Source organism: Hyla sarda, chromosome 2, assembly GCF_029499605.1.
Source record: "Hyla sarda isolate aHylSar1 chromosome 2, aHylSar1.hap1, whole genome shotgun sequence".
Lineage (NCBI taxonomy): Eukaryota > Metazoa > Chordata > Amphibia > Anura > Hylidae > Hyla > Hyla sarda.
In genome coordinates, this window is record NC_079190.1 from 448,285,576 (window position 1) to 448,313,540 (window position 27,965).

At 41.6% G+C, this 27,965-nt stretch overlaps 1 protein-coding gene and 1 long non-coding RNA gene across 4 annotated transcripts in view; one reads left to right on the forward strand and one right to left on the reverse strand.

Moving 5' to 3' along the window:
* EPHA3 (EPH receptor A3) overlaps positions 1–27,965 on the reverse strand; it is a 434,619-nt gene that overhangs the window by 403,026 nt on the left and 3,628 nt on the right. The window lies entirely within an intron of this gene.
* On the forward strand, positions 636–27,177 carry LOC130357034 (uncharacterized). Of its 2 annotated transcripts, none has more exons than XR_008889075.1 (4): positions 636–677; positions 20,433–20,615; positions 23,301–23,409; positions 26,838–27,177. It is a non-coding gene; the product is annotated as an uncharacterized LOC130357034 (long non-coding RNA). The 2 variants fall into 2 exon arrangements; XR_008889076.1 differs by lacking the exon at positions 636–677 and adding an exon at positions 18,679–18,831.

The window sequence follows — 27,965 nt, forward strand, 5'->3', positions numbered from 1 at the left end:
TCCTAAAAGGCCATCAATATAAAAGTCCTAGAAACCCCTTTAGGGTTTTTCTTTTTCTTTTTACACATACAGGGTCTGCTGCATATTTTGTGAAGCTGATTTTGCTACCTATTGAAGTTAACGGGTAGCAAAATCAGCTGCACAAAATATGCAGCAAAAATATGCAGCAGATCCTGTACGTGTGAACATACACTCAGGGTATGTTCACACATGTGTATTTTCATTGACTTCAATGGGTAGGAAAAACTGCAGCAGCAAATAAGCAGCAAAATGCGGCAAGTGTGACCCTATCCTAAGGGTACGTTCACACAGGCAGATTTGCTGCTGCTTATTTTGCTGCCCATTGACTTCAATGGGTAGCAAAATCTGCTACAGCAAATCTGCCTGTGTGAACGTACCCTTAGGATAGTGTCACACTTGCCGCATTTTGCTGCTTATTTGCTGCTGCGGATTTTCCTACCCATTGAAGTCAATGAGTAGCAAAATCAACTACATATTGGCCCAGCTTTATCAGACGTGTAAGAGAAAAATTGAGTGATTTTCCCACAGCAACCAATCACAGCTCAGCTAACGATCTGAGGTAAAGTGAAACCTGAACTGTGATTGGTTGCTGTGGGGAAATCACTCCACTTTTTCTCTCACACAGTTTGATAAATCGGGGCCATTGACTTTAATGGGTAGGGAAATATTCAGCAGCAAATACACAAAAAATTGTGTGTCATGAATGTATATGGGACATGCTTGTTTACTGCCATCTCGAGAACCTTTAGGGTTTTTCTCCATTCAACATCATAGGGCATAAGGAGGCGTGAGGGATAAACAAGACAATGGGGAAGATTTATCAAAACCTGTGTAGATGAAAATGCTGACCAGTTGCCCACAGCAACCAATCAGATCGCTGCTTTCATTTTTCAGAGGCCTTGTTAAAAATGAAAGAAGAAATCTGATTGGTTGCTATGGGCAACTGTTCATTTTTTTCTTCTGCAGGTTTTGATCAGTCTCTCCAAAATGTCCGGTGCTTGCCCGATGGTTTTATGTAGTTAAATACAAGCAAAGAAGTAACATGATGAGATGTTACAAATTTTATTAGTAAAAATGGACATTACGCATGTTTCCACAATGTATATAAGCACTCACTCACACTGTAAGGCACTGTTTTTCCAACCAGGGTGCCTTCGGCTGTCCGGGCATTCTGGGAGGTGTAGTTTTACCTCAGCTGGAGGAAGACTGGTTGGAAAACACAGGAAAATGTGTTAACATTTGGAAGACTTTGTGACTGATTTGTTACTTGCTCCTTTAACCCCTTAAGGACCAGGGTTTTTTTTCCGTTTTTGCACTTTCATTTTTTCCTCCTTACCTTTAAAAAATCATAACTCTTTAAATTTTGCACCTAAAATTCCATATTATGGCTTATTTTTTGCGCCACCAATTCTACTATGTACACCTTCTCTTTATTCTGTAGGTCCATACGATAAAAATGATACCCTACTTATATAGGTTTGATTTAGTTGTACTTCTGAAAAAATCATAACTACATGCAGGAAAATTTATAAGTTTAAAATTGTCATCTTCTGACCCCTATAACTTTTTTATTTTTCCGTGTATGGGGTGTTATGAGGGCTAATTTTTTGCGCAGTGATCTGAAGTTTTTAGCGGTACCATTTATGTATTGATCGGACTTTTTGATCGCCATGCGGTTTAATTAACAATATATTTTTATAATTCTGACATTCCCGCATGTGGCAATACCACATGTTTATTTTTATTTTCACAGTTTTTTTTTAAATGGGAAAAGCAGAGTGATTCAAACTTTTATTAGGGAGGGAGTTAAAATATCTTTATTTACTTTTTTTGTCACTTTTTTTTTTTGCAGTGTTATAGCTCCCATAGGGGGCTATAACACTGCACACTCTGATCTTTTACATTGTTCAATGGTTTCTCATAGGAAACCATTGATCAATGATTCTGCCGCTTGACTGCTCATGCCCGGATCTCAGGCACTGAGCAGTCATTCGGCGATCAGACACCAGGAGGCAAGGTAAGAGACCCTCCTGCTGTGTCACAGCTGTTTGGGATGCCTCGATTTTGCCGCCGTGATCCCGAACCGCTCCCTGAGCTAGCCGGCAATGTTTTAGTTTCACTTTAGACGCAGCGTTCAACTTTGAACGCTGCGTCTAAAGGGTTAATAGCACATGGCACCACGATCAGTGCCACGAGCTATTAGCCACGGGTCCCGGCTGTTGTTAGAGGCCAGGCCCGACCCGCTATGACGTGGGGCCACGCCGTGGCCCCGCATTATAGAACTGGAGCGGTCTTAGGACATACCGGAACGTCCTTGGTCCTTAACAGGTTAAAACGATACTCCGCTGCTAGACATGTTATCCCCTATTCAAAGGATATCTGATTGCGGGGATTCAGCTGCTGGGGACCCCCACGAGGGGAACACAGCCACCAGGCCCCCTATATTCATGTCTATGGGAGGAGGCATGATGGCTGTGTAATAGCCGTTATCCCCCCTCCCATAGAGATGAATGGAGGGGGTGTGGCGCGATGTCACAATCACGGAAGCCTGGCCATAACGCCGCAGCATCGGCCCGGAGATTGCAGGGGGGCCCCCGCTGCCGGCCCCCCCATGATCAGACATATAAAGGGGCAGAGTACCCCTTTAAGTCACACATGGGGGGATGTTTGTAAAGCGTGCTGTGTGTAACCAGGAGTGTCTTACATAGGCCATGTTCACACGTGTTTAAATGTGGGAAATGTCCGCCTGAAAATATAGGCAGGTATTCCGCTCATTTGAAGAATCTGGCAGGCACTAGGACCGCTCAGAAATGAGCAGTCTCATAGACGGCAATGCATTTCCTTGCCAACTCCGAAGAAAGAATAGACTTGGGTATTCTTTCTGCGGCTTCTTTCTGTGGCAAAAACATCTGGCACAGAAATTTTGCCGCGTGAACAGCGCAGCAAAATCCCATTGAAATCAATGCAACTCTGTTGCGGAGGAATGTCCGTGCGACATATTCCGTGCTGACATTCTGCACAAGTTCCGCCCGTGTGAACATGGCATTAAATCTATGATGTTCTGCCTTCATTTTAAATTGGCTCCATGGATCCAAGAGGAGAAAAAAATGGGGTTGGAAAAAAATATAAAGATATTAGGTCAATGATTGAAATGAATGAATTAGTCAAAGAAAAATATGCAGGTTTCCTCATGTCTAGCTATCACCTAGTTATAAATAATTCATATCATTACGTATTAGCGCTGGCTTGGATCACGTTTATACATGTGTTTTTAGTGGGAGATAAAATTACATTGTCTAAAAAAATCAGATTTAAATTTACATAAATGTCTGGACTAGTATAAAAATGATGCAGGCGAACAAAAATGCAGCGGAGCTGCAAAAACATTATTTGTGGGGTATAATATACTGCTCTCACGCTAATACTATCATAACCATAAGGAAACTTGTGTACAGTATTATTACTCAAGGTTATAGGAGAAGCCCAGTGAAAATTTTACTTATGCCCTATCCACCGTGTGGACCCCCCGCAATCTCCGGAACGGGATCCAGCTCTTAGTGAGGAGTGCGCACGGTAGACTGCACAAACTCCATTCATTTCTATGGGAGCGCCTCATAGGAATGAATGGAGGGCGTGCCTTCTACCAGTAGACGACAAGAGCTCCTCACTGAGAGCCAGGGTCCCGTTTCGGAGATTACAGGGGGTCCCAGCAGTCAGACCCCATGTGATCAGCTACTTATTCCCTCTCCTGTGGACAGGGAATAAGTTCATTTTGGCTTGAGCTCTCTTTTAATGTCATACTTCCCCTTGTATTAAATCATCGTAAGGCTAAGTTTCCACTTGTTTTTTTTCTGGCCACCACCATGTAGTCTAAACAGCGATTGCTACAGCGCAAAAGGGTTGGCGGGTTTACATGTCAGAATAGCTAACAGAGAACATAGATCCACAGATGCCGGAAGTCTTCACGAGACCCTTTAATCTTGTTGGTTCTTGTAATAACATCTTTGGTTCTATCTATGCTTTTGGTAAAGGGTTTTCAAACAATAGATTTCCTTAGATCTGAAGAGTTGTGCGATCTAACTACATACACGGCATCAAACATAATTTCAGTATGTTATTAGGAGTACCGTATATACTCGAGTATTAGCCAAGTTTTTCAGCGCGATTTTTGGCGCTGAAAACGCCCACCCCGCTGCTTATACTCAAGTGAACTCTCCGCCTGTCAATCCCTTTCTGTGGTCTTCAACCTGCGGACCTCCAGATGTTGCCCGGAATAGTGACGTTGCCTTGACTACGACAACGTTCCCTGCGCATGAACGTCCCTGTGCGTCATCAAGGCAACGTCACTAGTCCGGGGCCGGGCCCGGAGCGGAGAAGAGGGCCTTCCGGTGAAAATGGATAGCCCGGAACGACTAACCCTCCCCACCGGACTGTCCCTGCAGCATAGATGGCCCGGACCAGCTAACCCTTCCTTCCCACAGAGGGGAGGCGAGTAGAAAACTTAAGGGGGGGTCTGGATGATGACGAAGGCCGCAGTGGTCTTCAACCTGCGGACCTCCAGATGTTTCAAATCTACAACTCCCAGCATGCCCGGACAGCTGGGCATGCTGGGAGTTGTAGTTTTGCAACATCTGGAGGTCCGCAGGTTGAAGACCACTGATTGAAGGGATTGACAGGCGGTGATGATGAAGGGGGGGGGGTGATGACAGGGTGATGATGATGGGGGTCTCGATGATGACAGGGTGATGATGACGGGGGTGTTAATGATGGGAGTCTGGATGATGACAGGGGGGATGATGTATTTCCCACCCTAGGCTTATAGTTGAGTCAATAACTTTTCCTGGGTTTTTGGGGTGAAATTAGGGGCCTCGGCTTATATTCGGGTCGGCTTATACTCGAGTATATACAGTATTTTATCTGTACCCAAGAACAAATCCAATAAAAAGTTCACACCTCTATGTACACCAATACTGTCCACAATTCTGTAAGGGAAAACACACAAAAAAAAAAAATCAATAATTCTAAAGCAAATCATACACAATCAGCTAATTGAGATGAATATTGGGATAAGATGTCTGATCGCGGGGGTCCCGCAGCTGGGGACCCCCGCAATATAGCATGCAGCACCCACCTGTATCTGCTTCTGGCAGCGCTGGAGGTTCTGGCTCCCGACCATGGGAACGGAAGATCGTGACGTCACGACTCCGCCCTTGTGTGACATCACGTCCCGCCCCCTCAATGCAAGTCTATGGAGCAATGCAGCTGTTACGCCCCCTCCCATAGGCTTGCATTGAGGAGGCGGAGCATAACGTCACATGGGGACGGAGCAGTGAAGTCACAATGCTCCGGCCCCATGATCGACAGTAATCAGACCTGGAGCGAACACGCTCCAGGGACTGATTTTAACGGGGTGCGGTGTGCAAGATCACGGGGGTCCCCTGCAGCGGGACCCCCGCGATCAGGCATCTTATCCCCTATCCTTTGGATAGGGGGATAAGATGTCTAAGCACCAGATTACCCCTTTAAGTGTTGATGGACTGTGTTGATCCATAAGGAGGCAAATACTCCCTATATGGTCAACTGCCCCAGAGGAAAATTTCCTTCCTGACTCCAACAGTATTACAATAAATCCCTGGATCTACATTCTATTCCCATACATATAGCATCCAGAAGTCAGACTATGTGGCAGAGAGTTCCATAGTCTCACTGCTCTTACAGTAAAGAACCCCTGTCTGTGATGATGGTAATGAGAATTTGGAAAGGAAGACAACATTGTAAAACCAAGGTAGACTTCAAGGTAGACAGTCTAGACAGTTATCCACAGGGTGTAAAGCAAACTCATTCAAGTGAGAATGGGTCCTATACTTGTGGTCTCCAACCTGTGGATTTCCAGCTCCTATAAAGTTACAACTCCCACCATTCTGAGAAATGCAGAAGCCGGAGATCTACAAGCTGCAGGTCACTGGTCTATACCCCCAAAAGGAAAATCATTGTTTTTTCATTCTAGAATCAAACTGATTCAGACCCTCATAAACTGACCTCATTCCCCAGTCCTTATGTAGAGAACTGCATCATGGGATGAGACAGAAAAATCAGCATTTCCATTACTGGAAGAATTGGTTATGACTAAAAAGAAAATTATTTTCACATTTACAGAACCAGTCATTTCTTACTTAATTTAAAGGGGTTATCCAGGAAAAAACTTCTAATAATTATCAGCTGATGAAGTTGAGTTGTTCTTTTCTGTCTAAGTGCTCTCTGACAACACATGTCTCGGGAACTGTCCAAAGTAGAAGCAAATCCCCATAGCCAATCTATATTACTCTGTGCAGTTCCCGAGACAAGCAGAGATGTCAGCAGAGAGCACTATGGCCAGACCGAAAAGAACAACTCAACTTCAGCAGCTGAGAATTATTGGAAGGATTAAGATTTTTTTAATAGAAGTAATTTACAAATCTGTTTAACTTTCTGGAGCCAGTTGATATATAAATGTTTTTTTTCCTCCCTGGAATACACCTTCAAGGGGGCTATTTCCATGTTACATGGGACCCTTACTTATCATGTGCCCCCTGTTTGCAAATTCTGTGTGGCTGCTGTCCCCATAGATTTCTGTAGGGAGGTGGCCGCACATCTAAGTCTATGGCAAGTACAGTGCAACTTGATGGCTGCTCATTGGTTGTTCCATGAATTGTGATATACAATGAATGTATATATTATTTATATTACAGATATAGCCCCATACTACTGGTGGCCCAAAACAATGGAGCCAAGCCCATCCTCTCTCCACCCATCTCTGTAATGTTTGCGGTGCCTATCCAGGTGAACAAAGGAGCCTGTTAACCCCCATCTTCAAGGGGGTGAGGGCAGAGGGTAGTGAAAGGGTATAGCACCCCCAAATTGAGTCCACTGTTAGTCAAATGCCACAAAATGTTTTTGTGCCATTTTGGCTACTAAGAGTTTACAATATTGTGCAGAATATTCATTAATACAGCGTTTCCCAACCAGGGTGCCTCCAGCTATGGCCAAACTACAACTCCCAGCATGCCCGGACAGCCTTCGGCTGTCCGGGCATGCTGGGAGTTGTAGTTTGGCCACAGCTGGAGGCACCCTGATTGGGAAACACTGCATTAATATAACAGATCTGCTATAACATAGAGGAGATTCCCAAGAACAGAAAAGAGCAGCTATAAAGACGGTCTCTCAATATGGCAGACCCAGCACGACAGTGCATGATATGCCGATACTTTCAGTGGCCAATGTGAAATGCTTTATTTTGCCTGTGGTGGCGCTGCAGGCAGATAAAACCCCTATGCTGCTGCAAGGTCTATAGTTGATATTCCCTTTAAAAGTTTTTGGGAAAGTGATACCAAACCAAAGTCTATTACAGACCTGGGGGGAGAGTCCAAAAGAAATCTCTGCCCTTGTGATTAGAGATGAGCGAACTTACAGTAAATTCAATTCGTCACAAACTTCTCGGCTCGGCAGTTGATGACTTATCCTACATAAATTAGTTCAGCCTTCAGGTGCTCCGGTGGGCTGGAAAAGGTGGATACAGTCCTAGGAAAGAGTCTCCTAGGACTGTATCCACCTTTTCCAGCCCACAAGAGCACCTGAAAGCTGAACTAATTTATGCAGGAAAAGCCATCAACTGCCGAGCCGAGAAGTTTGTGACAAATCGAATTTACTGTAAGTTCGCTCATCTCTACTCGTGATCACTGCTTTATATTCCATAACCCCACTGGTGACAACCTCTGGAAATATTTACATATACTGTATGTGTAAACAATATTTGCACTGTTCTTCATATTGTTGATCTGATTGTCCCTCAAGGATTATTGTTAATCTACTTTTTATTATTAACATATTATGCTATGGAAGATCAGCTTTGCCTGTGTAATCTCAACATGTTCCCCTCTATGTGAGTCTATGGATCTTCTATTAGTGTTAGTGTAAAACAGCTTTCCCCTGTCACAGTACACACAGAGCACAGCACCACTCAGTGGTCAGAGATTTTTTTTTTTAAATTTAATAAATTTTATTACAAATTTCACATACAAAATACCATAGACAAAATAATATTATGACGTATAATTACACAGACCCCCCCACCCCCTGATGTAAAAAAAAGATGTAAAAAAAAAAAAAAAAAAAAAAAAAAGAAAACATAAATAAATAAATAATAATTTATAAATGCCGCTTTTGCCCTCTTCCTCTTCCCATTCAGCCCAAATTGCTCTGTGCTTGATTAAACCTCTTCTGGAGTTACCAGATCGCCATTTCTCAGATTTTCTAACTTTAAAGACCAACCTATTGTTAGCAGGGCTGCCGTCAGGAATTTTGGGGCTCCCTTACACAGGTAAAGGTCTGGGCCCTCTCTGCGGCCTGCCCCGACTCCGCCCCTAGGTCCCTGACTCCACCCCTAGACCTCCCCTTTGACCCACCCCCAATTTTTTTTATTTCTTTTTAGTACTACAAAGACCGTAAAAAAGGGAGACAGACCTATAACTTTCTCATTTTTCCGTATACAGGGCTGTATGAGGGCTAATGTTTTGCACCGTGATCTGTAGTTTCTATCGGTACCATTTTTATTTTGATGGGACTTTTTGATAGCTTTTATACAATTTTTTTGGGATGTATGAAGTGACCAAAAATGTGCAGTTTTGGACTTTAGTGTTTTTTTACGTGTACGCCATCGACCATGCGGTTTAAGTAACCTAATAATTTGAATAGTTCGGACATTTACGCACACAAGTGATACCACATATATTTTTGTTTACATAATTTTATTTGAAAAAGGGGGGATGGTCCAATTTTATTTGGAAGGGGCTTTTTCGCAATTATTTTTTTATTTTTTTTGCAATAATTTTATTCCTATTGGAAACTAATACATGTATCCTATAGAAATCAGTGTTATTGGCACTCCATTAGTGCAGCCTGCCATGGCTTTCTGCACTACAGGAGACCCGATCGGAAGGCGAGGAGGCAGTTAAGGGCCCTTCCACTGTTTGATCAGCCATCTGGAGCTAATTCTTATCCCATTTAGGCGCCTAAAGGGTTAATGCCAAATATCGTCCCGATCGGCGATGTCACAGCCATTAGCCATGGGTACCGGCTGCCAATAGCAGCTTGGACCCATCGGGTATGAAGCTCAGAAGCTGAGCGCGCTTCTAACTGCAGAAGCGGTTGCAGGGCGTATGTTTACATCATGTTTTTTTAGGGGTTATGCAATAAAAGCTATATAGAGGGGTTTAAGGGTATGTGTTTCATATAGCTTGGGTAGGCCCTTTTGTTAGTAGTTTCTCCCCCATATAGTTGTAGTCCTCTCTGCGAGGGGCACGGGCCTACAACAACTATATGGGAGCAACTATTAACAGAGGGGCCTACCCAAACTATATGGAAGCAACTATTAACAGAGGGAGCCACCCCAAATAAATAGGTTGCTCCATATAGTTTGTGTAGGCCCCTCTGTTAATAGTTGCCCCCATAGTTGTGGTAGGCCCGGGCCCCTCTCAGAGAGGCCTACAACTATATGGGGGGGAAACTATTAGCAAAGAGGGGCCTACAACAACTATATGGGATGCAACTTGCCACTATATAGTTTTTGTACGCCCCTTTCTGCTGCTAACTGTTGCCCCATATAGTGAGAGGGGCCCGGGCCTACCACAACTATGGGGGCAACTATTAACAAAGGGGCCTACACAAACTATATAGGGTGCTCCATATAGTTTGGGTAGGCCCCTCTGTTAACTTGCCACTATATAGTTGTTGTACATCCGTTTCTGCTGCTAACTGTTGCCCCTATATAGTTGTAGGCCTCAAATCTTGCCCCCAGGCAGCAAGTCCCAGCTCAGCTGCCTGCCAATGCAAAATAATTCAGTTCTGCTACCTCTTTGGCAGCCAGGCCCAGCGCGGCACTGCATAAAAAAAAAATGTCCCAGGCCGGCCGGGCCCCCCTGAAGGTTTTTGTACTGCTCCTTATTGCGTTCACAACTCTTAACACCAAAAGAAAGTCCTCTACCAAATCTGTATGTTCTCCTACACCCCCCCCCCTCCCTCCACAGCTTTTCTCCTTACACGTAACAATAGATAGCACAATAATCTCTAGCTGGGGTCCTGTATGACTGATAACCCTGCCTACAGGTCACTCCACACATTATAGCTGCCGAAAACAGAGATAGCCTTGGGGGCAACTTCTTATAGCAAGTGTCAGGAGTGTCTGGTAACATATTTAAGGCTTTATGCTATACATTTTTATACGGTAGAACAAGTATAGCAGGTTATATTTTGTTCCAATTTTTAAGGGATCACAAGACATAAAAAATGTGTCCGTTTCCATTGTTCCATATGGATAGAGGGATTGCTAAAGGTTTATGGAACATTAACAACATCGAAGCTTCAAAACAGAAGCAAAGGGCTGTTCCTATAAATTATCGTCAGGTCATGCTGGGTGTAGTAGTTTTGTATTTGCTGGGGAGCCACAGATTGGAAACCATGTTAGAGTGCATGCACGCCACGTTTTTGCTATACAGTTCCTTTATACGGTTTTAAGTTAAAAACAGTATGGAACCGTATAGAAAACCGCATGCATTGACTTAACATTGCAAACCTCTGGTTTAGTCCATTTTGCGTCTTATACAGTTTTGTCAGGTTTTTTTTACCCGCACCCAAAACTGTAGACTACCAAGTTTTTTGGTTTTCTTGAAAAACCGTATAAAACCGTATTTTTTTTTTTTAACATGGGAGTCAATGGGAACCGTACAGAACCGTATGTGTGTACGGTTCCATCCGGTTTGCACCATACGGTTTTTGACTTTGCACAGTTTTTTTTTTCTTGGAATTTCAAATCAAACAAGTGAAACTTTATTCAAAATGAAGTGAAAATTAAAAAACTTTCAAGTTTTTTTCTTAAAAAACGGATGCAACCGGACATCATTTTTCAAATCGTTTACAATTTTTAACCGTATACGGGTTGAAATTTGTACACACATTTTGATACGGTTTAGACTGGCTTTGAGGAATCCGTTTTTCATTAAAAAAAAAAACCTGAGACGGGAACTGTATTACAAAAACGTGGTGTGAATGCATCCTTAGAGTGTTCCAATAACACATACAGGGATGCAAAAAATGCATTTCTTGCACATCCTGCATAGCTATAGGCTGCCAAAAGGATCAGCCTTTGTGTTGTTGCAGGAACTGCACTGTGTTGCATCAAAATCCAAATCAGATATGTTACTGCAGGAGTAGGTATGGAAGGTTGGTGACTATAATACATACTGTACTGCAGGAGTAAGTATGATCAGTGTTAACTATAATACATACTGTACTGCAGCAGATAGTAGACCAGTGATAACTATATTCCATCCTGTATTGCAGGAGTAAGTATGACCAGTGATAACTATATTCCATCCTGTATTGCAGGAGTAAGTATGACCAGTGATAACTATATTACATACTGTACTGCAGCAGATAGTAGACCAGTGATAACTATATTCCATCCTGTATTGCAGGAGTAAGTATGACCAGTGATAACTATATTCCATCCTGTACTGCAGGAGTATGTATGACCAGTGATAACTATATTCCATCCTGTACTGCAGGAGTAAGTATGACCAGTGATAACGATATTACATCCTGTACTGCAGGAGTAAGTATGACCAGTGATAACTATATTACATCCTGTACTGCAGGAGTAAGTATGACCAGTGATAACTATATTCCATACTGTACTGCAGGAGTAAGTATGACCAGTGATCACTATATTCCATACTGTACTGCAGGAGTAAGTATGAGCAGTGATAACTATATTACATCCTGTAGTGCAGGAGTAAGTATGACCAGTGATAACTATATTACATCCTGTAGTGCAGGAGTAAGTATGACCAGTGATAACTATATGCCATACTGTACTGCAGGAGTAAGTATGACCAGTGATAACTATATTTCATCCTGTACTGCAGGAGTAAGTATGACCAGTGATAACTATATTCCATACTGTACTGCAGGAGTAAGTATGACCAGTGATAACTATATTACATCCTGTACTGCAGGAGTAAGTATGACCAGTGATAACTATATTCCATACTGTACTGCAGGAGTAAGTATGACCAGTGATAACGATATTACATCCTGTACTGCAGGAGTAAGTATGACCAGTGATAACTATATTCCATCCTGTACTGCAGGAGTAAGTATGACCAGTGATAACTATATTTCATACTGTACTGCAGGAGTAAGTATGACCAGTGATAACTATATTCCATACTGCACTGCAGGAGTAAGTATGACCAGTGATAACTATATTCCATCCTGTACTGCAGGAGTATGTATGACCAGTGATAACTATATTCCATACTGTACTGCAGGAGTAAGTATGACCAGTGATAACGATATTACATCCTGTACTGCAGGAGTAAGTATGACCAGTGATAGCTATATTCCATACTGTACTGCAGGAGTAAGTATGACCAGTGATAACTATATTCCATACTGTATTGCAGGAGTAAGTATGACCAGTGATAACTATATTACATCCTGTACTGCAGGAGTAAGTATGACCAGTGATAACTATATTACATCCTGTACTGCAGGAGTAAGTATGACCAGTGATAACTATATTCCATACTGTACTGCAGGAGTAAGTATGACCAGTGATAACTATATTCCATACTGTACTGCAGGAGTAAGTATGACCAGTGATAACTATATTACATCCTGTACTGCAGGAGTAAGTATGACCAGTGATAACTATATTACATCCTGTAGTGCAGGAGTAAGTATGACCAGTGATAACTATATTCCATACTGTACTGCAGGAGTAAGTATGACCAGTGATAACTATATTCCATCCTGTACTGCAGGAGTAAGTATGACCAGTGATAACTATATTACATACTGTACTGCAGGAGTAAGTATGACCAGTGATAACTATATTACATCCTGTACTGCAGGAGTAAGTATGACCAGTGATAACTATATTCCATCCTGTACTGCAGGAGTATGTATGACCAGTGATAACTATATTCCATACTGTACTGCAGGAGTATGTATGACCAGTGATAACTATATTACATCCTGTACTGCAGGAGTAAGTATGACCAGTGATAACTATATTACATCCTGTACTGCAGGAGTAAGTATGACCAGTGATAACTATATTCCATACTGTACTGCAGGAGTAAGTATGACCAGTGATAACTATATTCCATACTGTACTGCAGGAGTAAGTATGACCAGTGATAACTATATTACATCCTGTAGTGCAGGAGTAAGTATGACCAGTGATAACTATATGCCATACTGTACTGCAGGAGTAAGTATGACCAGTGATAACTATATTTCATCCTGTACTGCAGGAGTAAGTATGACCAGTGATAACTATATTCCATACTGTACTGCAGGAGTAAGTATGACCAGTGATAACTATATTACATCCTGTACTGCAGGAGTAAGTATGACCAGTGATAACTATATTTCATACTGTACTGCAGGAGTAAGTATGACCAGTGATAACTATATTCCATACTGCACTGCAGGAGTAAGTATGACCAGTGATAACTATATTCCATACTGTACTGCAGGAGTAAGTATGACCAGTGATAACTATATTTCATCCTGTACTGCAGGAGTAAGTATGACCAGTGATAACTATATTCCATACTGTACTGCAGGAGTAAGTATGACCAGTGATAACTATATTACATCCTGTACTGCAGGAGTAAGTATGACCAGTGATAACTATATTTCATCCTGTACTGCAGGAGTAAGTATGACCAGTGATAACTATATTCCATACTGTACTGCAGGAGTAAGTATGACCAGTGATAACTATATTACATCCTGTACTGCAGGAGTAAGTATGACCAGTGATAGCTATATTCCATACTGTATTGCAGGAGTAAGTATGACCAGTGATAACTATATTCCATACTGTATTGCAGGAGTAAGTATGACCAGTGATAGCTATATTCCATCCTGTACTGCAGGAGTAAGTATGACCAGTGATAGCTATATTCCATACTGTATTGCAGGAGTAAGTATGACCAGTGATAACTATATTCCATCCTGTACTGCAGGAGTAAGTATGACCAGTGATAACTATATTCCATCCTGTACTGCAGGAGTAAGTATGACCAGTGATAACTATATTCCATCCTGTACTGCAGGAGTAAGTATGACCAGTGATAACTATATTCCATCCTGTACTGCAGGAGTAAGTATGACCAGTGATAACTATATTCCATCCTGTACTGCAGGAGTAAGTATGACCAGTGATAACTATATTCCATACTGTACTGCAGGAGTAAGTATGACCAGTGATAACTATATTCCATACAGTACTGCAGGAGTAAGTATGACCAGTGATAACTATATTCCATACTGTACTGCAGGAGTAAGTATGACCAGTGATAACTAGATTCCATACTGTACTGCAGGAGTAAGTATGAAAAGTGATAACTATATTCCATACTGTACTGCAGGAGTATGTATGACCAGTGATAACTATATTCCATACTGTACTGCAGGAGTAAGTATGACCAGTGATAACTATATTCCATACTGTACTGCAGGAGTATGTATGACCAGTGATAACTATATTACATCCTGTACTGCAGGAGTAAGTATGACCAGTGATAACTATATTCCATACTGTACTGCAGGAGTAAATATGACCAGTGATAACTATATTCCATACTGTACTTCAGGAGTAAGTATGACCAGTGATAACTATATTCCATACTGTACTGCAGGAGTAAGTATGACCAGTGATAACTATATTCCATACTGTACTGCAGGAGTATGTATGACCAGCAGTGACTATAATACACACTGTACTGCAGTAGTAGGCATAAGCAGTGGTGACCATGATAAACACTACACTGCAGGAGTACGTATAAGCAGTGTTAACTATAATACATACTGTACTGCATGAATACGTATGTGTAGTAGTGATTGCTTATAATACATAAATAATAATAATAATAATAATAATAATAATGATAATAATACAATTTTTAAAAAAGGAGTAGGTAGAAGCAGTTGTGGCTATAATACACACTGTATTGCTGGAGTAGGTATGATCAGTGGGGACTGACTATAATACACACTCTTCTGCAGCAGTAGGTATTATTGACAGTAATAGTCTGGTATACAGAGTCAGAACCCATGTTCAACACCGTGCACAAGGAAATCACTAACAATATTACTCTTAGTAAAGTTAGATTATCTCTGTAAATCAGGTAGTAAATCATGAAATACAAAGTAAACTTAGTGTCAGGTATAATAAGTCGTACTGATTGTAATCCTGACATTAACTCATTATAATCCAGTACAGGAAAGTGTGAGGAATCTGTGAGGCATTCATAACATTCTCAGCTTTCCTTGTCCCAATTTCTACGTACAGTATTAGGAACACAGGGATCTGTAACAGGCAGGGATTTATACACCGGGTCCTAGTCGCCGACATAGTCAGAAGTCCACACCTATCTGCCATTGTTATTTAGAACACCTGACATCTAATACAAGAAAAACTGTAGTGCAGCGTTTCCCAACCAGGGTGCCTCCAGCTGTTGCAAAACCACAACTCCCAGCATGCCCGGACAGCATTCGGACATTAGATCAAAGTTTGATCAGCCTGTAGTGTGGTTTTCCACCTTGATTTTGAGTGTGACTCCATATCCAGACCTCCTTCGGCTATCCAGGCATGCAGGAAATTGTAGTTTTGCAACAGCTGGAGGCACCCTGGTTGGGAGACACTGCTGTAGCGACTAAACTATTGGTGGAGAGTGGAGTTGGTCAGATGTAGTAGGGTAAGGTTTGTTAGAATCAGGAAACTTTAGATGTATTAAGCACATCTGAGTTTTCAGTACATTTGTTAGACGTTAAAGGGGTAATCCGGCCCTGAGACATCTTATCCCCATTCAAAGGATACGGGATAAGATGTCTCACTGCGGGGGTCCCGCCACTGGGTATCCCCATAATCTTGTATTCGCCACCCACCTGTTTGAGCTGCACGCCACGGGGCCTGCTCGCAAACAGACGGTGACGACCAGGGAGCCCCCTCCCGTCATGCCCCCTCCCATAGACTTGCATAGCGGGGGGCGGGGGTGATGTCATGACTCTGCCCCCATGTGACGTCACCCCTTCCCCCGCTATGCAAGTCTATGGGAGGGGGCGTGACGGCTGTCACGCCCCCTCCCATAGACTTGCATAGTGGGGGGGTGGGGGTGACGTCATGACTCCGCCCCCATGTGACATCACCCCCGCCCCCACTATGCAAGTCTATGGGAGGGGGCGTGACGGCCATCACGCCCCCTCCCATAGACTTGCATAGCGGGGGCAGGGGTGATGTCACACGGGGGCGGAGTCGTGATGTCACAATACTCCTGCCCCATGGTCGCCACCTGGCTTTTTGTGAGCTGGCACCGCGTTGAGACATCTTATCCCCTATCCTTTGGATAAGATGTCTCAGGGCCGGAGTACCCCTTTAAAGTTTAGAATTTCTAAATATGTCAGATAGAGCAACACTGAATGAGTCTGTATGGCGGTAGCAGAGCTGTATTATTCATTCAATATAGAAGGATCGTGTTGCATAAACAATAGTCCTAAATTGTTAAATAACGAATTCAGTTCTCCTACAGACGGCACGCCATAATAAGTCACTACATTGACTTAACGCAGTAGGTTTACAGGCTCATCAACTGCGGAGATAAAAAAGAGAATCGCGCTCTCGCTCACCCTACTGAAAGCGTAGGCGACAATGGAAGCTTGGGAACCCTTATATGTGACAACTGCGGGTAAATGTTCTCTCCTAAGCTCATTGTTTAGCTCTATAAGGCTATGTTCACAAGGCAGAATTCCTGGCAGAAATTCCACTTTAATTTACCGTATTTTTCGCCGTATAAGACGCACTTTTTCTTCCCCACAAAATTGGTGCGTCTTATACGGCGAATACACCCCTATAGGGTCGGTCCCTGCGGCCATCAATGGCCGAGACCCGCGGCTAATACAGGACATCACCGATCGCGGTGATGCCCTGTATTAACCCTTCAGACGTGGCAATCAAAGCTGACCACCGCATCTGAAGGGAAAGTGACACTAACCCGGCTGTATATAAGTTTTTTTTCCTGGATAACCCCTTTAATAACAGTGAGAGCTCCCTCTTCTTCCTCAATGTGAACAAACCTCTGTCTGTCAGTGACATATCAGACCAGAGCATCTGCTTGGATTTCTAGCGCCCCCTTTTGTCTGCATCAGGTGTAGGCCCAATATGTGTTCATCTCTATCTTCTTCTAGTCCAGTGTTTACCAACCAGGGTTCGTCCAGCTGTTGCAAAACTACAACTCCCAGCATGCCCGGACAGCCTTTGGCTGTCCGGGCATGCTGGGAGTTGTAGTTTTGCAACAGCTGGAGGAACCCTGGTTGGTAAACACTGTCCTAGTCCTTGCTCACCCCTCCTGCGGCTCACCAGGGCAGACGGACTATCTGGTCCTCATCTGTAGTAGGCGGACTGTTACATCTGGGCTCCTTTAATGGGATTTTCTTCCTTCCCTGTATAATCATTACTTTGTGTCTATAGCATTTGGAAGTAATTAAGACTAGAGGACATCACAAAGACACGTGAAGACTTAATAATGCAACTATAATGAGAGATGCACACTTGTGGTATTGCTCTAATACAAGCTTGCATGGGCAAACACTTCTTTTGTTCAAAGCCAGTACTATAAGGCTAGAGATATAGCAGAGCTGAGTTTGTCAATGGAATGACTTAGATGGTAAATTCAAGAAAATCTATAATATATATATATATATATATATATATATATATATATATATATATAAAAATCTACATCAGTTTGGGTCTGCGGGTGAAGACGCATACCAGTTGTCTACTGAATGAATGGAAGAAGGCCAGGCAGCTTTGTTGAGCACCCAAATCCTTTCTGTTAGTAACAATCTAAGAGGCCATATATGTATACAAAATATGTAAGAGTTCGAGCTACACAGTGCACTAAAAGCAGTGAAACCTCAGCTCTGCTACAATTCGGACTGTGAGCTCTAGTGGTAAGGACTTTCTCTCACTCTATCTCAGTGTTTCCCAACCAGTGTGACTCCAACTGTTACACAACTAGAACTCCCAGCACGTTACATTTTTTGGGCATTTTTGAAGTTGTAGTTTTGCAACTGTGGTGTCCCAGTATCGCATTTCATTCGGTACTTATTTATCTATCGGTCCCCGTAGCCAGAGTCCCTAGGACTTAGTCATTTCTGTTAGTCAGTCCGCCCCTAGTCGCCTCCATTATAGTGTATAGATTCCTAATTTATCCATAGAATAATGTATATAGTATTATTTCTGCATATAAATGGTTAATTACTTGTTTCCATGGGCCTTCGGGTCATGTGATGTGTTCCAAGCCTCATTCTGGATGCGTTCCAGGCCTCACTTTGGTATCTCTAGCCTCATTTTGGGTTTTGCAATGTATATAGATCCTGTGATGTAAGCAATCCCATGATACCATGTAAAGTGAATGGCAGACGTTCTGACCAATCAAATTCGCCACGCCCCCTGCCCATATAAGGGAGCGGCGGCCATCTTATCGCTCTCTTTCTCCTGGCTCTTGATGAGAGGAGACCTATATCTCAGTAATCGCAGTGAGTTAGGCCTGAGCCTTGCGGCAACGGCTGAATGATCTAAATTATAGAGTGTGTCATCCCCTAAGCACTCTGCAGTATCACCGGACCCAATATTTCCCCTAAATCTGGACAGATCTGCACATCACTCCCTAAATTCAGAGACTATAAGTTCAATGCAAGGTCCGCAACTTCTGCCAGTCGCTAAGCAACCTAAGAACTGTTATATGAGACTGTTACTACGCATTGGATATTGCAAGCACTGCAGTAAAGTTATTCAAGTTCAAGTTAAATCTGCTTGTGGACCTTCAGTCATTTCATTGCACCTATCACTTCTGGGAAGGGCGGTGATAGGCCGGAACATAGATTCAGCATATCAGCCCTCACCCTGGCGTCACGAGTGACTGGGTTAATATTAACCCCTCATATACCAACATCATACCATCCCTACCATACACCCCCCCAGGGCTACCACACAACAGCTGGAGGCACACTGAGTTACATTTTTTTGCCATGCTGGGAGTTGTAGTTTTGCAACAGCTTGATAAATACTGTTTGGGAAACAGCTGGAGGCACACTGGGTTATAGTATTTGGCATGCTGGGAGTTGTAGTTTTGCAACAGCTGGAGGCACATTGCCTGGGAAACTCTGCTCTAACTGGTTACTATAACATTTGTAGCTACTCGTGTGTGTGTGTGTGTGTGTATATATATATATATAATTATGTATCTAGACTTTAGTTTTCTGCATTTATGTGTGATTTTACACAGGAAAAAAAAGCAAAGCTACAGTTTTTCGTCCAGTTTTTCTTAAAGGGGTATTCCAGGATTTTTTTTTATTTGACTATGCTACAAGGGCTGTAAAGTTAGTGTAGTTCCTAATATAGTGTCTGTACCTGTGTGTGACGGTTTTCTCACAATACTTCTGTGATTTTCACCCCAATTTTTAACAGCATACAAAATGACTGTTGTCAGATTTTTCCCAGGTTGCAATGCGGCCGAGACCTGACTCACTAGTCAGCTGATGACAGGGAGCCTGTCTGCTTCAATGGGTGGAGGGATCACTTGGTGGGAGAGAGATCAATCTGCAACTAATGCAACAGCTGTAGGCACCCTGATTGAAAACCACAGGTCTTTTGAATGGATGCAGCTCATTTATGTTTCAACGGGTGGGGTGGCTGATGTGTGGGAGGGAGGAAAATGGAATTGTGGGATTTGTAGTAAAAAAAAAAAAAAGTCACAGGAAATACAAGTTCACAAAAAGCTAGCCACAGTGTTATGGTAATCTCACAACATAGTCATTTAGCCCCAAGACAAGCGCAGATCCTTCCTAAGCATGTCCATTACTGCCTGCCAGGTACATACTAAAATCACCTTATGGTGGAGAACCCCTTTAAGCCAAAGCCAGAAGTGGATTTCTACTTCACTTACTTGCTGGACTGCAGTGTAAAAAACATGGAGTGTCAAGGGCAGAAACTTAGTGTTGTAGGTTGTGTGTAGATAAGTGAAGACAGTGGCTCAATAATATTATCAATTCTATAAATATTGTTATTATTATTATTACTGTTGTTGTTGTTATATTTAATAGGACAATTTATTTTTACATTGCATGAACCTACAATCTTTGTATTCAGGCATGAGAATGTATTTAAACTAGTGTTGAGTGTGAATATTCAAAATTCTAATTTTTACCGCAAATATCTGCACTTTGCAATTTCACGAATATTTTCTATATAGCGCTATATATTCGTAATGATGAAGATTTGTTTTTTTTCTTCTTCACAGAACACCTCACAACAATGATGTGTACAGAGTAAAAAAAAAAAGTGATCATCCCTCCCTGCTTCCAGCTTGCGGTCCAAAGAATGCGTGAGTCTGTGAGGAGCGCGAATATTTTGTATATGCGAATATGCAAATATTTGCGAATATCGGCACATCCAGAGGACACTGATCCCTCCCTCCTTTTAGGTGAAAGATATAATCGTGCATTCGTACTATGAGAATTTAATTACGAATTTTTGAAAGGAAAAAAGGGGAACGAGCATAGTGAAAATGCGAAATTCGCAAACTTGGGACGAATATTCATCCATATATTCGCAAAATATCGCAAACTCAAATAAGGCCCCTTCCGCTCATCACTAATTTAAACACAGATATAGCAGAGCTGTAGAGCTGAACTCTTAAGGTCACTATTCTAGTTCTACATTAAAATAATGTAGCAGTTGTTTTTATGTGTTTCAGATTTTTCCGCCACTAAATGATTTAAACACCAGCAGTGCTACACCTGACACGCGCCTCTCTGCTACACCTGACACGCGCCTCTCTGCTACACCTGACACGCGCCTCTCTGCTACACCTGACACGCGCCTCTCTGCTACACCTGACACGCGCCTCTCTGCTACACCTGACACGCGCCTCTCTGCTACACCTGACACGCGCCTCTCTGCTACACCTGACACGCGCCTCTCTGCTACACCTGACACGCGCCTCTCTGCTACACCTGACACGCGCCTCTCTGCTACACCTGACACGCGCCTCTCTGCTACACCTGACACGCGCCTCTCTGCTACACCTGACACGCGCCTCTCTGCTACACCTGACACGCGCCTCTCTGCTACACCTGACACGCGCCTCTCTGCTACACCTGACACGCGCCTCTCTGCTACACCTGACACGCGCCTCTCTGCTACACCTGTGGATGGACAGGTAGTGCGCTCAGCTCAGCTACATCTAATGGTAGCGTACACTATGAGAACATTTTGTATATGGAATGATTACAATAAATCTCTTAGCATTTCGGCAGTGATTTATGCCATTTATTGGTTTCTGCGTTTAACTTCCAGCTTATGGTCTCTGCCCTCACAAACACAATATTATTAGAACAATCCAGGCTGTCAGTGAAGCTTATATCTACATTTTGGGATAATCCCATTAATGACCTGGGTCAAAAGTTAACTGGTAAAAACTATCGACCGGGGGAATTCAGTGTGCCCTAAAGCAGGGAGACCAGGAGGGACATAGGGCATATATATATATATATATATATATATATATATATATATATATATATCCTCTACACAGCAAAGGAGCTGTCTGGAGAACACGGTCTTTGTATACACCTTCAAGCTATTCCCTGCATAAATTTCTCAGGTGCCTGATCTACAGGTTTGATACTTCTCAGTACTAATAGTGAGGGACATGCTGGCATGATGCCCCCTTGGGAGATGGCTGATTATTACTTATACCATAATACTTCAGACATGTAGATGTAGCAGAGCTGAATGTGTTACTTGCATGTGTTGGAGCCCTATGGTGAGTAACTTTTTTTTTTTTAGGTTTACCTGCTTGTTATAGACCAGTGTTTCCCAACCAGTGTGCCTCCGGCTGTTTCTTAATTACAACTCCCAGCATACGCTGTAAGTTTATCTGCTTGTTATAGACCAGTGTTTCCCAACCAGTGTGCCTCCGGCAGTTTCTTAATTACAACTCCCAGCATACGCTGTAAGTTTATCTGCTTGTTGTAGACCAGTGTTTCACGACCAGTGTGCCTCCAGCTGTTGCAAAACCACAACACCCAGCATGCCCGGACAGCCGTTGGCTGTCCGGGCATGCTGGGGGTTGTAGTTTTGCAACAGCTGGAGGCACCCTGGTTGGGAAACACTGCCCTTGAGCAACATTTTTCAACCTGCGCTTTTCCAGCTGTTGCAATAACAGCAACTCCCATCATGCACAGAAGGTCAGGGCATGCTAGGAGTTGTAGTTTTGCAACAGCTGGAGGCACACTGGGAAATACTGTTGTAGACTACAGAAAATATAAACCGATATTACTGTATTTTAGCTATCTATATTGTATCAGTTAGGCTTCTTTATTGTTCATCCTGTTCCTCCTGGTTCTTGAATCTGACAAACTACTTGATGTGCACTGGTTGAAACGGGGAAGAGAGGGATCTAGATCATTATTTATAATTGTATAGATTTGATAACTGGGGTCTATGGGGGAGATTTGTCAAAACCTGCCCAGTGGAAAAGGTGCCCAGTTACCTACAACAACCAATCAGATCGCTTCTTTCATTTTTAACAAGGCCTCTGTAAAATGAAAGAAGCGATCTGATTGGTTGCTATGGGCAACTGGCCAACTTTTCCTTTGCACAGGTTTGGATAAATCTCCCCCTATGCATGCAACTTCTGTCAGCCAACGGCTGTCCGGGCATGCTGGGGGTTGTAGTTTTGCAACAGCTGGAGGCACCCTGGTTGGGAAACACTGCCCTTGAGCAACATTTTTCTACCTGCGCTTTTCCAGCTGTTGCAAAAACAGCAACTCCCATCATGCACAGGAGGTCAGGGCATGCTGGGGGTTGTAGTTTTGCAACAGCTGGAGGCACACTGGTTGGGAAACACTGTTGTAGACAACAGAAGACAGAAAATATCAACCGACTGTGGGAAATTCAATTCTACTGCATTGCCACACTCGGCTCTGCTACATCAGTATTTCACATTTAGTAGCATTAAGAGTAAGAAAAGTGCACGGGAGTAAATTGTCGATGGAAATCAGACATTTCTCCAAAAAAAAATCTTCTACAGACTGATTTAACATTAGAAAAAAAATTAATATAAATTTTAGATTTTTTTTTTTTTTTTACTACTTCATTACAGAATAGGCAATATACTGATGTAGCAAATTATTTGGCACAACTCATTTGAGGATCCAATGCTTTGCCTATGGCGTTCCATGGGACCTTCATATGTTTTCTAGGCACATAAGGTATGTAGCCAAAAAAAGTCAGATGGCAAACTTAGCTCTACTACATCTATAGTCTATATGTACATTGTCTCGTCCATATTTACATAAAGCCAGACAGTTTAAACAACTAAAATTAATAGTACACACAAGCAAAGTATACACAGCAGAGCCGAATTTGTCGTTTGATGTAATTCTTCCCTCTCTCATAAAGCTGTATATCTTGTCTTCTACATGTAAACCTACTGCCTTATCTTCTGTATTCTGCCCGTGAAAAAGAATTAAAGGGGTTATCCAGGAAAAAATTATTATATATATATATATATATATATATATATATATATATATATATATATGAATAAAATATTCAACAGGCTCCAGAAAGTTAAACAGATTTGTAAATTACTTATAAAAAGTAAAAAAATAAATAAATAAAAAAAATTAATCCTTTCAGTACTTATAAGCTTCTGAAGTTAAGGTTGTTCTTTTCTGTCTAAGTGCTCTCTGATGACACCTGTCTCGGGAAATGTCCAGTTTAGAAGAGGTTTGCTATGGGGATTTTCTAAACTGGGTGGTTCCTGAGACAGGTGTCATCAGAGGGGATTTAGACAGAAAAGAACAACCTTAACTTCAGAAGCTTATAAGTACTGAAAGGATTAAGATTTTTTAAAAGAAGTAATTTACAAATCTGTTTAACTTTCTGGAGCCTGTTGAGATATATATATATGTTTTTTCCTGGATAACCCCTTTAAATTGCACCCACCATCTATATATTAGAAGAATAGAGATAGAGAGAGAGATTATATATATATATATATATATATATATATATATATATATATATATATATATATATAGTGGATGTTTATACCACAAAAACATTAGGCATATACCCTCTGTTTATATACAGTTTTGTCAAAGCTAAATTTTCCATTTAACCCTTTCTTCCGGGCAACTAATTAGCATGGGAACCACATATGCAGTTTTTGATCCAGTTTTTGGTTCCAAAAAACAAAGAAACGTATAATGGAAAGATTGATAATTCTCCTCTTCTGTATCTTCCTGCATTAAAAACTTTGACAAAAAAACTTCACTTGCGATTCCAGCCTAATTCTGCATTCACATCTCGTTTTTGCAATACGGTTGCCGTATCCAGTTTCAGCAAAAAAAAAAAAAAAAATGTATTAAACCATATTCCAACCGTATCCAACCCTGATACGTTTAAAAACAAAAAAAAGGTTGTCTATGGGAAGCATATTGAACCGTACGTGCGTATGGGTACATACGGTTTACACAATACGGTTTTAAACTTTGCACATGCGCAGTGCACGTCGAAAGTGGGAATTCAATAAAAAGAACTTTATTTAAAATGTTGACAAACATAAAACCGTATTCTTTTTTTTAAAATGGAAAACGTATTAAAACCTATGCAAACGGACATCCGTTTTTGAACCGTATACGGTTTAAAAACGTGAGGAGGCATATACAGTGGCATAAGTTTCCCTACGGGTTAGAGACATACGTTTTAGGGACAGAAACGGGATACGGGAGCCGTATTGCAAAAACGAGATGTGAATGCAGCCTAAGGCCGGGTTCGCATGGCCGAATTTGTACACTGAATTCTGCATGAATTTCTAGCCAATACACTTCACTGGGATCCCGTTGTACCATTCACACAGCAGAATTTCTGCTGCAAAAATGCTGCAGGAATTCCGTTCAAGCGTATTGTCTATGAATTCCATGCAGAAATTCTGCCGTGTGAACCCAGATTCCCTAGAACCGCATTACAATATTACAAACTCGGCTGAGTTTGTAATATTGTAATGCGGTTCTAGGGAATCTGGGTTCACACGGCAGAATTTCTGCATGGAATTCATAGACAAAACGCTTCCACATCTGTACGTATTATAGGCAGCCCTGTATCGGTGATTTAAAGGGGTATTCCAGGAAAAAACTTTTTTATATATATCAACTGGCTCCAGAAAGTTAAACAGATTTGTAAATTACATCTATTAAAAAATCTTAATCCTTTCAGTACTTATGAGCTTCTGAAGTTTAGGCTGCTCTTTTCTGTCTAAATCCTCTCTGATGACACCGGTCTCGGGAAACGCCCAGTTTAGAAGAGGTTTGCTATGGGGATTTGCTTCTAAACTGGGCGTTTCCCGAGACACGTGTCATCAGAGAGGATTTAGACAGAAAAGAACAACCTAAACTTCAGAAGCTCATAAGTACTGAAAGGATTAAGATTTTTTAATAGAAGTAATTTACAAATCTGTTTAACTTTCTGGAGCCAGTTGAGATATAATATATATTTAAAAAAAAGATTTTTCCTGGAATACCCCTTTAATAACACATGTGCAATGCCAAAGTAACCGCAAATACAAGATGTGAAATATAAAAAGTACAATAATACATCTAGGGCAAATAAAAGCTACATTCACTGGGCCAATAATTAACAAGTCCATTTCTAGCTCATTAAGTGACCATTCAGGAAACAATTGTGGCCAGTGGGAGGGGTGACTGGTATTTTTAAGCCTTGAAAATAGCACTGGGGTCCATCTGTTCTGACAGCAATAGCAATTTATAGGGGGCACACATTGCCCGCAGTCATGTTAGGAGGGTGGCTTTCGTTCCTCTTTTACTTACCAATTCAGTGTAAATGGAATAGGCTGCCCACTCTGTTTAGCTGTCACCCACAGGGCAGGCGTGGAAGAGGCAGTAATGGGAAATTTACATTTGTTGACGTCTTGTTGGATTGTTGATGTGGGCATTATGGGTGAATTTAATAAATGAGTGCCCAATATAAGGTCAGACGGACCAGTGGTCTTCAATCTGCGGACCTCCAGATGTAGCAAAACTACAACTCTCAGCATGCCCGGACAGCCGATGGCTGTCCGGGCATGCTGGGAGTTGTAGTTTTGCAACATCTGGAGGTCCGCAGGTTGAAGACTAGAAATGAGCGAACTTACAGTAAATTCGATTCGTCACGAACTTCTCAGCTCGGCAGTTGATGACTTTTCCTGCATAAATGAGTTCAGCTTTCAGGTGCTCCGGTGGGCTAGAAAAGGTGGATACAGTCCTAGGAAAGAGTCTCCTAGGAATGTATCCACCTTTTCCAGCCCACCGGAGCACCTGAAAGCTGAACTAATTTATGCAGGAAAAGTCATCAACTGCCGAGCCGAGAAGTTTGTGACGAATCAAATTTACTGTAAGTTCGCTCATCTCTATTGAAGACCACTGGTATAGACAATTCCTGCTAACAAAGTGTTCTTCACCTATATGTACTGTACACCGATGTTACATCTGCCATACGGTCAACACGAACTTGTTACACGCACTTAACAATGGTCGAGATGCAGCAGAGCTGAGTTTGTCACTTGACGCAGTTTCTTTCTAATCACAATATTGTTTGTTACCTGAAGTTTTTTTTTATTTTTTTATATATTTTCTAGGAAAGCAAGATAAGCCCTTTTATTATGTTAACACAGCGACTTATGATGGTGGACGCGAGAAGACGTAAAATACAAACTGAGTTTCTATATAGAAGTAAAATGTGAAACTGAGACAATGCTGAGCTCCGCATGTGTGTGCTAACATACGACTAGTGCTTAGATGAATGCGTACTGCCATCCTACACATTAGCACAGTGACGCTTCTCAGATGTAGCAGAGCTGAGCTGACTGTGGCAAAACGCGTTGTACTAGAACAAGGTGATTTTGCATAGGACTGCATGAAAAGCAACTGCAAGTATCCTTATTATTACAGAACCTTGGCTGATATAGTTATTCCTTGATACCCTGTGATATTAAACTCAGATATATTTGTGATGTAAAATGTGCGATTGGTCATAAGGAGATTACCCCTAAATTTTGAAGTAAATATCTATCATCTACGGTATTTACCTATCCATCTATCTACCTATATATACATTTAGTAATCTATTTATCTATCTACCTATATATACATTTAGTCATCTATTTACTTACCTACCAACATATATATATATATATATATATATATATATATATATATATATATATATATACACATCTAGTCATCTATTTATCTACCTACCTATATATACATCTAGTCATCTATTTATCTATCTATCTATCTATCTATCTATCTATCTATATATACATTTAGTCATCTATTTATCTATCTACCTACCTACCAACCTATATATACATCTAGTCATCTATTTATCTATATATACATCTAGTCATCTATTTATCTACCTACCTAACTATATATACATCTAGTCATCTATTTATCCTCCTACCTACCAACCTATATATACATCGTCATTTATTTATCTACCTACCAACCTATATATACATCTAATCATCTATATATCTACCTACCAACCTATATATTACACATCTAATCATTTATTTATCTATCTATCTACCTACCTACCTACCAACCTATATATAAATCTACTCATCTATTTACCCAAAATATATCAATTTCGCATCTATCTCATATCTATCTATTTCAGTGTTTCCCAACCAGGGTGCCTCCAACTGTTGCAAAACTACAACTCCCAGCATGCCCGGACAGCCGTTGGCTGTCCGAGC